This window comes from Salminus brasiliensis, chromosome 5, assembly GCF_030463535.1.
Source record: "Salminus brasiliensis chromosome 5, fSalBra1.hap2, whole genome shotgun sequence".
Lineage (NCBI taxonomy): Eukaryota > Metazoa > Chordata > Actinopteri > Characiformes > Bryconidae > Salminus > Salminus brasiliensis.
In genome coordinates, this window is record NC_132882.1 from 2,023,359 (window position 1) to 2,035,397 (window position 12,039).

Sequence of the window (12,039 nt, forward strand, 5' to 3'; positions counted from 1 at the left end):
CCTGAAATACACCTTAGTGTGGGATAAACCTTGGAGTGTTAAGGGGTTAATCCATGATAGAGTCAAAGCATTTTGCATTTCTACATGTTAATGAGACATAACTCCTCATTAAAGACAAAGTCTGATGTAATTGAAGTGTATCTATAGAAACACATTTTTACTTAGCCCATGTTTTATTGACAATGAATGCAGGAATACTCCTAATTCCAAAGGGTGTACTTACTTATTCATGAAACTGTACAGTATGTATTCAGCTCATATCAGTCATTTTGTGAAAAGCTACACATTTAAGATGCAGTTTATATCTCTTACAATAAAATGGTGACAAACAAGTCTTTATCTGGCTCACTCTGAAAGCAGAAGACCATTAATCCATTCCATTAATTACAGTGCCTGTAGTTTAAGAACACTGTCCAATGAAAAAGAGGTATCTCCAAAATGGCAACTTTACAGGAGGAGGAAAAACCTTCTCAACCTTCAATAGAAGTCAATGTAAAAATATTTTACATTGTTCAGAAGAAGCTACAGGGTTCAAAGGATGAAGAAAACTAAAAACAGACAAAAATGGAGATACATGGTATTATAATCTCAATAATTTGCACCTTACATTCAGTACTGAGTCTTCTCCTGTGATGCCTGATGAGATTAAGAGCATGGAAACTGACAGCACTCCTCAATACACGACTCTCTAGACTCTACAGGGTTCCCACGTATCTCCTCTTCAGCTCAGCCCACAGGCTTTCAGAGGAGTTTAGATCTGGGGACTGGGATGGGGTGGATTCTGTGGTCACTAAGCCAAAATTTCCATCCCTCTGTTGGACGGTGGTCCCAAGCATTCCTCCAGCTCCACCCAACCAGAACACCATCTCAGACTACAGCTTAAATGCAAGGTCACCCAAATAACAAATTACATTAAGAGAAGTGGTCACCAGTCCAGCTCCACCAGTCCAGCAGTTTTTGAAAAGAAAAGATGGGTTCTTTAAGAGTTCTTCAGTAAACACAATGGTATCTAGCATTTAGATGCTTTAGATATTCTCTGTGTGGTCAAAGTGGTTCTTCAAACAAAAGGAAGACCTCTGAAACTGTCTATCTGACATAGAATAAAGCTCTCCAGAGATCTCCAATCTCCTTTTCTTTTCTTTGACCTTTTCTTAGGTGGTTTCTGTCTCAGTCTCTTTATCCTGTAGTCTCACTCTAGTCTCACATTTCCATCTCTTCATCCTTTTCCTCCAGTTGTCTCAGTCTCTCTATCCTGTAATGCAGCTCTTGCTCCAGTCTCCCCATCTGTTCATTCTTTTGTCCTAGTTCTTGTCTCATTCTCTCAATCTCTTCATCTCGATTTTCCTGTGTTTTTCTGATTCTCTTTATCTGTTCATTCTTCTCTTCCAGTTGTCTCCTTATTTCTGTCCTGTAATCTAGCTCCTGTGTGAATCGTCCTATTTGATTAATCTTCTCCTCCAATTCTTGCCTTATTCTCGCTGACTTGTAGTCTAGCTCTTTCCCCAGTCTTTCTATCTCCTCATCCTTCTCCTCTAGTTTCTGTCTCTTTGTCTCTATCTCGTCATCAAGCTCCTGTCTCAATCTTCTCATCTCCTCATCCTTCTTTTCTAGGTCTTCTTTGATTTTTTCAATCTCTTCATCCTTCTCCTCCAGTGTCCGTCTCTTTGTCTCTATCTCGTCATCAAGCTCCTGTCTCAATCTTCTCATCTCCTCATCGTTCTCCTCTAGTTTCTGTCTCTTTGTCTCTATCTCGTCATCAAGCTCCTGTCTCAATCTTCTCATCTCCTCATCATTCTCCTCTAGTTTCTGTCTCTTTGTCTCTATCTCATCATCAAGCTCCTGTCTCAATCTTCTCATCTCCTCATCCTTCTCCTCTAGTTTCTGTCTCTTTGTCTCTATCTCGTCATCAAGCTCCTGTCTCAATCTTCTCATCTCCTCATCCTTCTCCTCTAGTTTCTGTCTCTTTGTCTCTATCTCGTCATCAAGCTCCTGTCTCAATCTTCTCATCTCCTCATCCTCCTCCTCTAGTTTCTGTCTCTTTGCCTCTATCTCGTTATCAAGCTCCAGTCTCAATCTCCTCATCTCTTTGTCCTTTTCTTCCAGTTTCTGTGTCATTGTCTCGATCTTGTCTTTGAGCTTCTGTCTCAATCTTTCCATCTGTTCATCCTTTTCTTCTATTTCCTCATTCTTCTCTTCTAGGTCTTCTTCGATTCTCTCAATCTCTTCATCCTTCTCCTCCAGTTTCTGTCTCTTTGTCTCTACCTCGTTATCAAGCTCCTGTCTCAATCTTCTCATCCTCTCATCCTTCTCTTTCAGTTCTTCTCTCGTTCTCTCAATCTCTTCATCCTTCTTCTCCAGGTTTCGTCTCTTTCTCTCCATCTTGTCCTCTAGCTCCAGTCTCAATCTCCTCATCTCTTTATCCTTTTCTTCCAGTTTCTGTCTCATTGTCTCGATCTTGTCTTCGAGCTCCTGTCTCAGTCTTTCCATTTGTTCATCCTTTTCTTCTATTTCCTCATTCTTCTCTTCTAGGTCTTCTTTGATTTTCTCAATCTCTTTATCTCAGGCTGTCCATTGCATTGTCCATTATGTTTGAATTTCTCTGCAGGATAAAATCATTTCCCTTCTCCTACACTGAATGAATCTTCAGATTCTTGCCTGTAAGCAAGAAAAGGACATTTTTCTTTTAAATTAAAGTAATATTACATTAAATGTTCTTATCCAATCCCACAGTCTCATCTGTTAAAGCATTGTTTTGTGGTGCAGAAATGTAGCCTAGCTGGACCAAAAGCCACAGATTCCAGTAGCCAAGCACTGGCTCATAAGTAGCAGGAGGTGCAATGACTGACATGCTCCTCTGCCAATCAGTGGGATCCCACAGATTCTATTTTAATTTAATATCATTATATAATATCATTATATATATATATATATATATATATATATATATATATATATATATATATATATATATATATATATATATATAATATTAACTCTAATTTAATATCATTTGAATAAAATAATCACTATGTGATCAGATTTGTAAAAATGGAAGAAGAGGACTGGGTTGTTCAGGACAGTTGTTCTTCCAGGTCATGTCGTGAACTTTTGCACCATTATGCACCCCCTTGTGGCAGAATCACAGGACTGCACTCTGCCAACACGCAAGAGAAACACAAGGCTGAATGTAAAAAGCAGCAAAGACACAAGGCGTAGAAGCAGTGTAATAGAAATGCTTTTAACTTTAAACTTTAGATCTAAGATTGTGTAAAATGAACACTGAAAACTACAGACATTTGCTACAGTGTAGCATAGAAGCCAAATGCTGTTTCACCATGGCTAGCTCTGAAGTAAGCTCAAAAACAACAGATGATGTTTAATTCTGGATTTATTTATAGCCTTATAGCCTATTTAATTCATTTTGGTCAGACTACAGTTTGTTTGATAGGCTATTATGGGCATTTATTATAAAAAAAATAATCCAATGTTATCTTGGTTTATTTTGCATGCAAAGTATGATATTGTTGTTGGCCTGTTGCAGTTTATTGATTGGGCGATGCATATCCTTATTGCTGTTTTTTGCATGTTTGCACTGAGGCTATATGCTTAATATAATATAATATAATATAATATATTTAATATATTATATAATTAATATAATATAATTAATATAATATAACAATTTTGGTTTGTTCAAAAAGTATTTTATATTTTTAAACCTTAATATTCGATTATTAAGATTATTAATATTAGATATTAAGAGTATAGGAACATAATTCAGACATAATTCATTCTAGTAGCCTATTTTGCTGATGTTTAGGCCTGTGGATCATTGTTTGCATTGTTGGTGTTTTTATCATTAGGGGGTTTTAAGAAACGTAATAATTTTAATAACAGCTCTCTGTTTCTTTAGTGCCAAACTGTTCATAAACATCATCCTGAGCAGATTTCGCTCAGTCAAACAGCTCCGAACTGTAGATAAAAGCTCAGTTTTAACCCTCCTTCAAAAAAACGTCAGGTTTAAGTCGGGCTCGGGATTATAATGACAGTTTTGGGGGGGGGGGGGGGGGGTCATGCTCGGACAGAATGTGCACGAGCTTGGGTAGAGTCGGGCTGGAGTTTTTGGACCCAATCTAAGCTCTACTTCACATCTCCAGGCAGGATCTATTTAAGACATGTTTAGATTTGGCAGGTCTGGCATTTCTCATGCTCGGGTATGGCTAGTAATACTGAACCCAGTTATCGGTGGAATCTGGTTAACTGGTTGATTTAGTAGCTAAGGGTGATATAGGTTTAAAATATTATTATCTTCAATAAATAGAACAATCATTTAAAAGCTGCATTGTGTTTTTAACTGCGTCGTCTTTACTTATATTAATATTAGTCGAATTGTCTGAAACATTTGAATTTGACTGGGATACATTTAAAAAGAACTGTAAATGGGGGGAGTGAGTGTGTTTCCTCCACCACCTAATACACTCTCATGGTGCTAATAATGCTGTATTATGACATTCTTAAATCAAATAATTCATAGAGTGTGTTGAGTTCATTCAAAGACTGCTATTAAAAGGTAACATCAATAAACCTGCTATTTCTAATATTCACTCTGACACTGGAATAACAACAGCACTTAAATCTCCTTCCATTATCACCAGAAAACCCTCTTCCTCTTCCTAGATCAGCTCCTCTACATTTACGTAAGAGCTTGTCCAGCAACTCTGCACACAATAGATATCACAGATATATGCAAGAATTAACCAACAGAACAGAATTATTTCTGTATATACTGCTTTTCTTCCCGTAGCAGGTTCTGTTCTTACCTTTGTTGCGCTTCGTAAATGGGTTCAGTTTAAGTCTTTTGCTGTTAGTGACTCATCTGAGGAGTGGCTCTTATACAAGCCAGTCCAGACCTGCAGCTTCCAGTTCCCTCATATGTTTAGTTATTAGATTAAAAAACTTCATACAAAGTACAAAAATAACCTTAGCCCCGAGTGAATCTGAATGAGCATTGGAGTCACATGACTACAGTTTTTATAGTTAGACTACAGCTGTAACAGCCGCCAAACAGTCTTTAAATCCATTCAAGCACTATTTACCCTTTAACAACTGAACCCTCAAATCATTGCCTGAAAATTCTCATTCTTTACAAGTGGAGTGTTCAGCAATTTGACCTTTTGACCAATTATTCAATTCAATTCAACTTTGTCATTATACTAATACAGGGTTGTACAGTACAACCAAACACTGTTAGACAAGACAAGACAAGAGACAGGCTACATAAACAATAAGACAAAGTACAAAGACAATATATTAAATGTATATATACATATATACACAAATACAAATATGTGCAAATTTGTGCATGAACTCTGGGTGATTAAGGTCCAAACTAAGATACTATACTAATTAATACATGTCAGGCACTCATACTGTATCGCACCCTTACTTACCGCCCACAGACCCAAATAAGGACTTCCCCCTTGTTTGTGTTCATGTGTTTGGTTCATCGTATCAATTCAAGTTTGTTTGGACCCTGTGTTTCACCTGGGACTGGGGGTACTTAAGGAGCCTCAACTCCATGGTTCAACGCCGAGAATTGTATCGTTTGGAACCTTGAGGTCGCTCGAGAGGTTCCCTGTACGACTAGAGGGGTGTTACGGTCAGCTTTGGCTCGGTATCTGCGTTCAGGAGCAGGTCACCCTGCAAACCACGTTATCAGCGAGGCTCGCTCGCTCACTGTCAGGATTCACTGGCTACCCACGTCCCAGCAAGGCGACCCATGCTCACAGCAGCACGCTGCCGTCTCAGGTTGGGCCGGCCTTGCCATTTGGTCTGGCTGCTGGATCCCCAGCTCTCCTTGTCTATGTATTGAGCGCATCTCCCAACTCCTCCCAGTCCTAGGTTTGTTGTGTTCGCCCTTTGTGTCTTGGTGTTTGTGTTTGTTAAATAAACCCTCTTGCATTGGATTCCATATCTACGAGTGTTCATCCCTTCGTGTCTGGCCTAGCACACCATGACAATACATTATAACACTAAACTAATATAACTAAATAAACTAAAATAAATTACAATAACTATTATAAAGATATAATAATAATAATTATAATAAAAACTATAACAACTTTTGATGCAATCAATTCTTTATTTTAATATCTGATCTAATTATTTAGTATTAATGTATTTCCAAAATAAATAAATAACCTGGGAATTTACAAGTTGCCCTAATTGAAGAATCACCCTTATTAAACTTTCCTCTGTCGGTGTTCTCAAAATGGGCCACTGCATACTGCTGCTACTTCCCATGTTCTTTCATGGCCAGTGCACAACCTGGACTCCAGAGGTCCTCATGCCCAAAGTACTAGCATTGCTCACACCTGTTTTCAGTAGCACTCATCAGCACTACTGTTAAGACTCCCTCTCACCCACACCTTGTGAAGTATGGTTGGTGTACCACAGCAGTGTCCTGAGTGGTCCTGTTTGTCTTCCTGTGGGTTTTTGAATGTTGCTCTTATTGAAAATTGGTGGGACATCGCAACCTTGTGCTGACCTCCAGCTGAAAATCAGCCATATTCAGATCCGAGTTCCGACAGTCTCTCAGTTTCATCAGTGCACAACTTGAGGATGGGTTTTTGGTTAATACCCAGAAGACCAAAGGATAGTTTAATGGTCTGAAGTACCAATGAGGGGTTTATCTGTCACTAAGGCCCTCCCCGCCCTGGGCCATCCCATCAGTGTCCACATCCCCCTAAAATTTAGACAAAGGAACACGCAGTGAGCCCTAAGATCACCCCATCAAACCACAACCAAAGAAATCAGTGTAACAAGGACTGGGCTAACTAAAGTCCTACAGTAGGTTTTTGAGCACAGTAAGCAGGTCAGAATTGAATCAAAACCTGGTGGAAAGTGAAACACTGTGGACTTTCCTCAATTATATAAATGAAAATATAAATACACAAAATCTGATTATTTCTCTTTAGCTGAATTAGAATTTGTGCACATCACTCACACATTTCTCATGCTGTTCAGATTTGTGATGGGAATATAAGCTACAGTTGTCTTTACTGATTGTGTTAAATAAATGAGCCTTATGTAGACCACAGCTTTTTGTAATTAGCTGTGAAGATCCCTCGCTGGTAGTTGTGTTTGTTAGTTAGCTGGTTAAAATATCAGCTGGCAAAGAGCATATTGCTGTGGATTTTACCCAGGGGGGAAATCTATAGCTCAAATGTTGATCATTTAAATTTTAGGTGACTTATTTGTCATCTCCCTTGCATTTCATTTAGAGATCAGATTTGCAGTACACTCTTAAAAAAAAGATGCTGCAAAAGGTTCTTCGAGCAATGCCACAGAAAAAACATATAGCTGCATATATAACTTGTATAGCTGCATATATAACTCATATAACTACATATATAACTTGTATAGCTGCATATATATAACTAGTATAACTGCATATATAACTAATATAACTGCATATATAACTCGTAAAACTGCATATATAACTAACATAGCAGCATATATATAACTAGTATAGCTGCATATATAACTTGTATAGCTGCATATATATAACTAGTATAACTGCATATATAACTAATATAACTACGTATATAATTTAAAAACTGCATATATAACTTGTATAGCTGCATATATATAATTAGTATAACTGTATAGTTGCATATATATAACTAGTATAACTACATATATAAATTGTATAGCTGCATATATATAACTAGTATAACTACATATATATCTAATATAACTGCATATATAACTTGTACAGCTGCATATATAACTAACAGCACCATATATATAACTAATATAACTGCATATATAACTTGTATAGCTGCATATATAACTAGTATAACTACATATATAACTAATATAACTGCATATATAACTTGTACAGCTGCATATATAACTAACATAGCAGCATATATATAACTAGTATAACTGCATATATAACTAATAAAACTGCATATATAACTCATATAACTATATATATATAACTAATATAACTGCATATATAACTTGTATAGCTGCATATATAACTTGTATAGCTGCATATATATAACTAGTATAACTGCATATCTAACTGATATAACTGCATATATAACTAATATAACTGCATATATCTCGTATAACTGCATATATAACTTTTATAGCTGCATATATAACTTTTATAGCTGCATATATAACTCATATAGCTGCATATATAACTAATATAGAAGCATTTACAACTCGTATCGCTGCATATATAACTCAGAACTGCATAAATTACTCCTAAATTTGCATATATAACTGATATAGCTGCATATCTAACTAATATAACTGCATATATAACTCATAAATCTGCATGTATAACTGATATAGTTGCATATATAACTCAGATTGTTGGCTCTCTCTGGGATTATCCCCTCATCACTCCCATCGCTTTGTTGCCCGGCACAGGTGTCTGTTGTCTGGGGATCAGGAGTGTCGGCTGTATTCAGCATTGGCGGCAGTTTGAAAAGAGGTGGTGGTTGACTTCACATGTATCTGAGGTATCTCACTCTGCTAGTGTTGGAAGCATTGCTAGTGCTGGGGGGGGGGTCCTAGTAGTGGCTGGGTTAATTGGCTCAGCTAAATTGGGGAGAAAATGTAATAAATAAATCAATCAGATTGTGTGTGTATGATCACCATGTGCTGGCGTGACAGGGTGGAGTGTGTTGGGTTTGTGGATCAGGGCTGAAGGGTTATGTCTTGTGTATGAGAATGTTTGTTTAGCGTTCTGCTATTTTCTCTTGTCGCTGCTGAAAGCAGGCAGAGTGATGGTGATGGATGGCTCGTTCAGGTGTGTGACAGGAGGGTGGAAACATCTTACCACAACTGGGTGTTGTCTATTGTGATATTTAGGGTGATATTTAGGGTGCAGTGTGTACAGATTGCTGAGCTGCCGAATCCCATTTTAAACAACTTGTGTGTGTGTGTGTGTGGTGTACTCTACTGTATGGATGACATCATACTGAAGGAGCTGTAGGTTATAGATTATTCTTCCACATAATGACCTATATAGTGACTCAACACTCTACAAAGGTGCGACAGGACAGTGTGTTTGGATGGGTGTATATATATATACCGTGCCACACAGGTGGGTCTGGTCAGCGCTGATTACCGCTGGGGATTCTGGGGCTTGGAGTTCTTTGCTCCAGCTCCACCAGCTTTCCTACTGTGCTGGCCAGGCCCCTACTGATGGCTGATGGTACACACTGCCTGCTTACACTCGGCACATTTACACATAAACGTTAGGTCAATAACAAGCATGCATAGGCCAATCAGAGGCATTTTTCTACATTTCTGTGGAAACCAACAAGAGCATCAACATTTGACCCAGAGGACAGAAATATGGAAGTTAAAATCACCTCTCAGTCTCACTATTTCTCCTGTTTGAGACCAATGTGAGACAATGTCCTCCTGTTTCTGAAATCCATCTCCTGAAAAACAACCCTTAAGTTTTCCGCTGAATAAGATTCACATAAGACATAAGGGTAATATCTTAATTCTTCTAAAGTTCTTCCAGCATAAGCAGGTTATTATAAATATTATAATAAATAAGTATTATAAATGTATTAATAATGTCTTCAAACCAACAAATCAATAACTCAACTGCCCAACAGCACATTCTGACCATTGACGACTGACTTTAAGTTTATCTGGATTGATTCTAATGTTATATAGAGTTAATTACAGGTAGACACTCTCACTGACCACTGACTTTATGTTTATTTGGGTTTATTCTAATGTTATATAGAGTTAATTACAGGTAGACACTCTCACTGACCACTGACTTTATGTTTATTTGGGTTTATTCTAATGTTATATAGAGTTAATTACAGGTAGACATTCCCACTGACCACTGACTTTCTGTTTATTTGGGTTTATTCTAATGTTATATAAAGTTAATTACAGGTAGACACTCTCACTGACCACTGACTTTCTGTTTATTTGGGTTTATTCTAATGTTATATAGAGTTAATTACAGGTAGACACTCTCACTGACCACTGACTTTGTTTATTTGGGTTTATTCTAATGTTATATAGAGTTAATTACAGGTAGACACTCACTGACCACTGACTTTATGTTTATTTGGGTTTATTCTAATGTTATATAGAGTTAATTACAGGTAGACACTCTCACTGACCACTGACTTTATGTTTATTTGGGTTTATTCTAATGTTATATAGAGTTAATTACAGGTAGATACTCTCACTGACCACTGACTTTGTTTATTTGGGTTTATTTTAATGTTATATAGAGTTAATTACAGGTAGACGCTCTCACTGACCGCTGACTTTGTTTATTTGGGTTTATTCTAATGTTATATAGAGTTAATTACAGGTAGACGCTCTCACTGAACACTGACTCTATATTTACTTATGCTATCAGAGCAGATCTGCTTTATTTCTGCTCAGACAATGAGAATACATTACTTTTATCTCCTTTGGGAAAATCACCTTCCACCACTATGCAATAGAGGAAAACATCCTTACTATTTCATCATCAATTAAGGCAGAACTACAGGTTCAGCAGAACTCACATTTTGACCTATAGGGGCGCACTAACCAGGTTTGCAAAAAAAAACCTTTTTTTTAGCATTTTTCGTTTTAACACAATTCTACTTCTAAGTGAAAATGTAGATAATGTTACGTAGAGTTCACTTACACTGTAAAGAGGAGCAGCTGTTTGTAAAGGTCAAAGAAACCACAGTAATGTGCTTTTGATTGGCACTGACAATAGATCTGTGAAACACTAGCATGGAGAGGAAGTAAAAGTAGGAATGTAGATTAACAGAGAAACATTCCTCGTGTTCTTCAGAACTGGGTTTGGAACAATAAAAAAACAGTTTTAAATGATCCCAATTAAAAGGGTTAACACACACCCCAGAGAAGGACCTCCTCCACTGAAACATATCTCCTTTAAAAGTGGACCTCTCTGATTTACTCAGACTTCACTTCTATTTGTCACCGAATAACAGTTCAGCAAATTCTGAATTCAGAGCTGATCACTGCAACTGCAGCTTTTTGACCTCTCAGGTAAGAAACTGAACCCTGTTACTGTAGAGAGTAAAAACATTAACAAAGCAACTAAGATTTGAATATAAAATTACTGTAATGTTTCCACAGGGAGAGGATATAGAATGCAGCTGTATGCTAATACTGCATTAGCACAGCTTTATCAGTGTTTTTCAGGGTTCTGACACGTGACATTATCAGTATGTGGTAATATCGTTGGGTAATTTACCACAAAATTACTAAAATACCCAGAGGAAAGCAAACTCTGGAAGGAGGTCTCCATAATATCTCTGCACAGTGTTAAAAGTAGAAGATGCTTGATTAACTCTTGGAGGGTCTTCATTGTGAAACTGTGGAGGAACCTCTTCAAGTAAAGGTTTCCAGAGGAAAATGGTTCCTTAAAGGTTCCTCCAAGCACTATAAGTTTTACTGTGTATTAAATGTAACCTTAACCTTAACCTTAAATCTTAAAAAATAGGATTAGGATTAGGTGCAGGGTCCAGCTGCATATATATATATATATATATATATATATATTTAGTTAAATGTAAGTTGAATGTCAGGTGGACCATCTAAGTAAAGTGATACCAAACATGGAGTCCTGAATGAGATCAAATTAACACCAGAAAGAGCTCTATGTCCTATTTCTGACTAATGATGTTTCTTCTCAGCAATTTTAGGAGAAACGTCTGTAACAGAGTTGGTCTCTTAATGAAACGTAGATGAGATCACAATTACGTCTCAAAGACTTCAAAAGATCAACATATCAGAAATAAAAAAGAAATCCTCAAAATGTGAAAAGATGACTATTAGTCAAAATATATCATTAAAGATATATTCAAATGTACTCAAAAAACACTAAAATTGTTTCAGCACTTGTGTTGTGTTGTCCTGGAGGAACTCTGTGTATAGTTTATTTATATTTATTTAGACAATAAAGCAACATGACTTGACAAAAACAAGTAAGAACATAAAGAGAAAGAGAGAGAG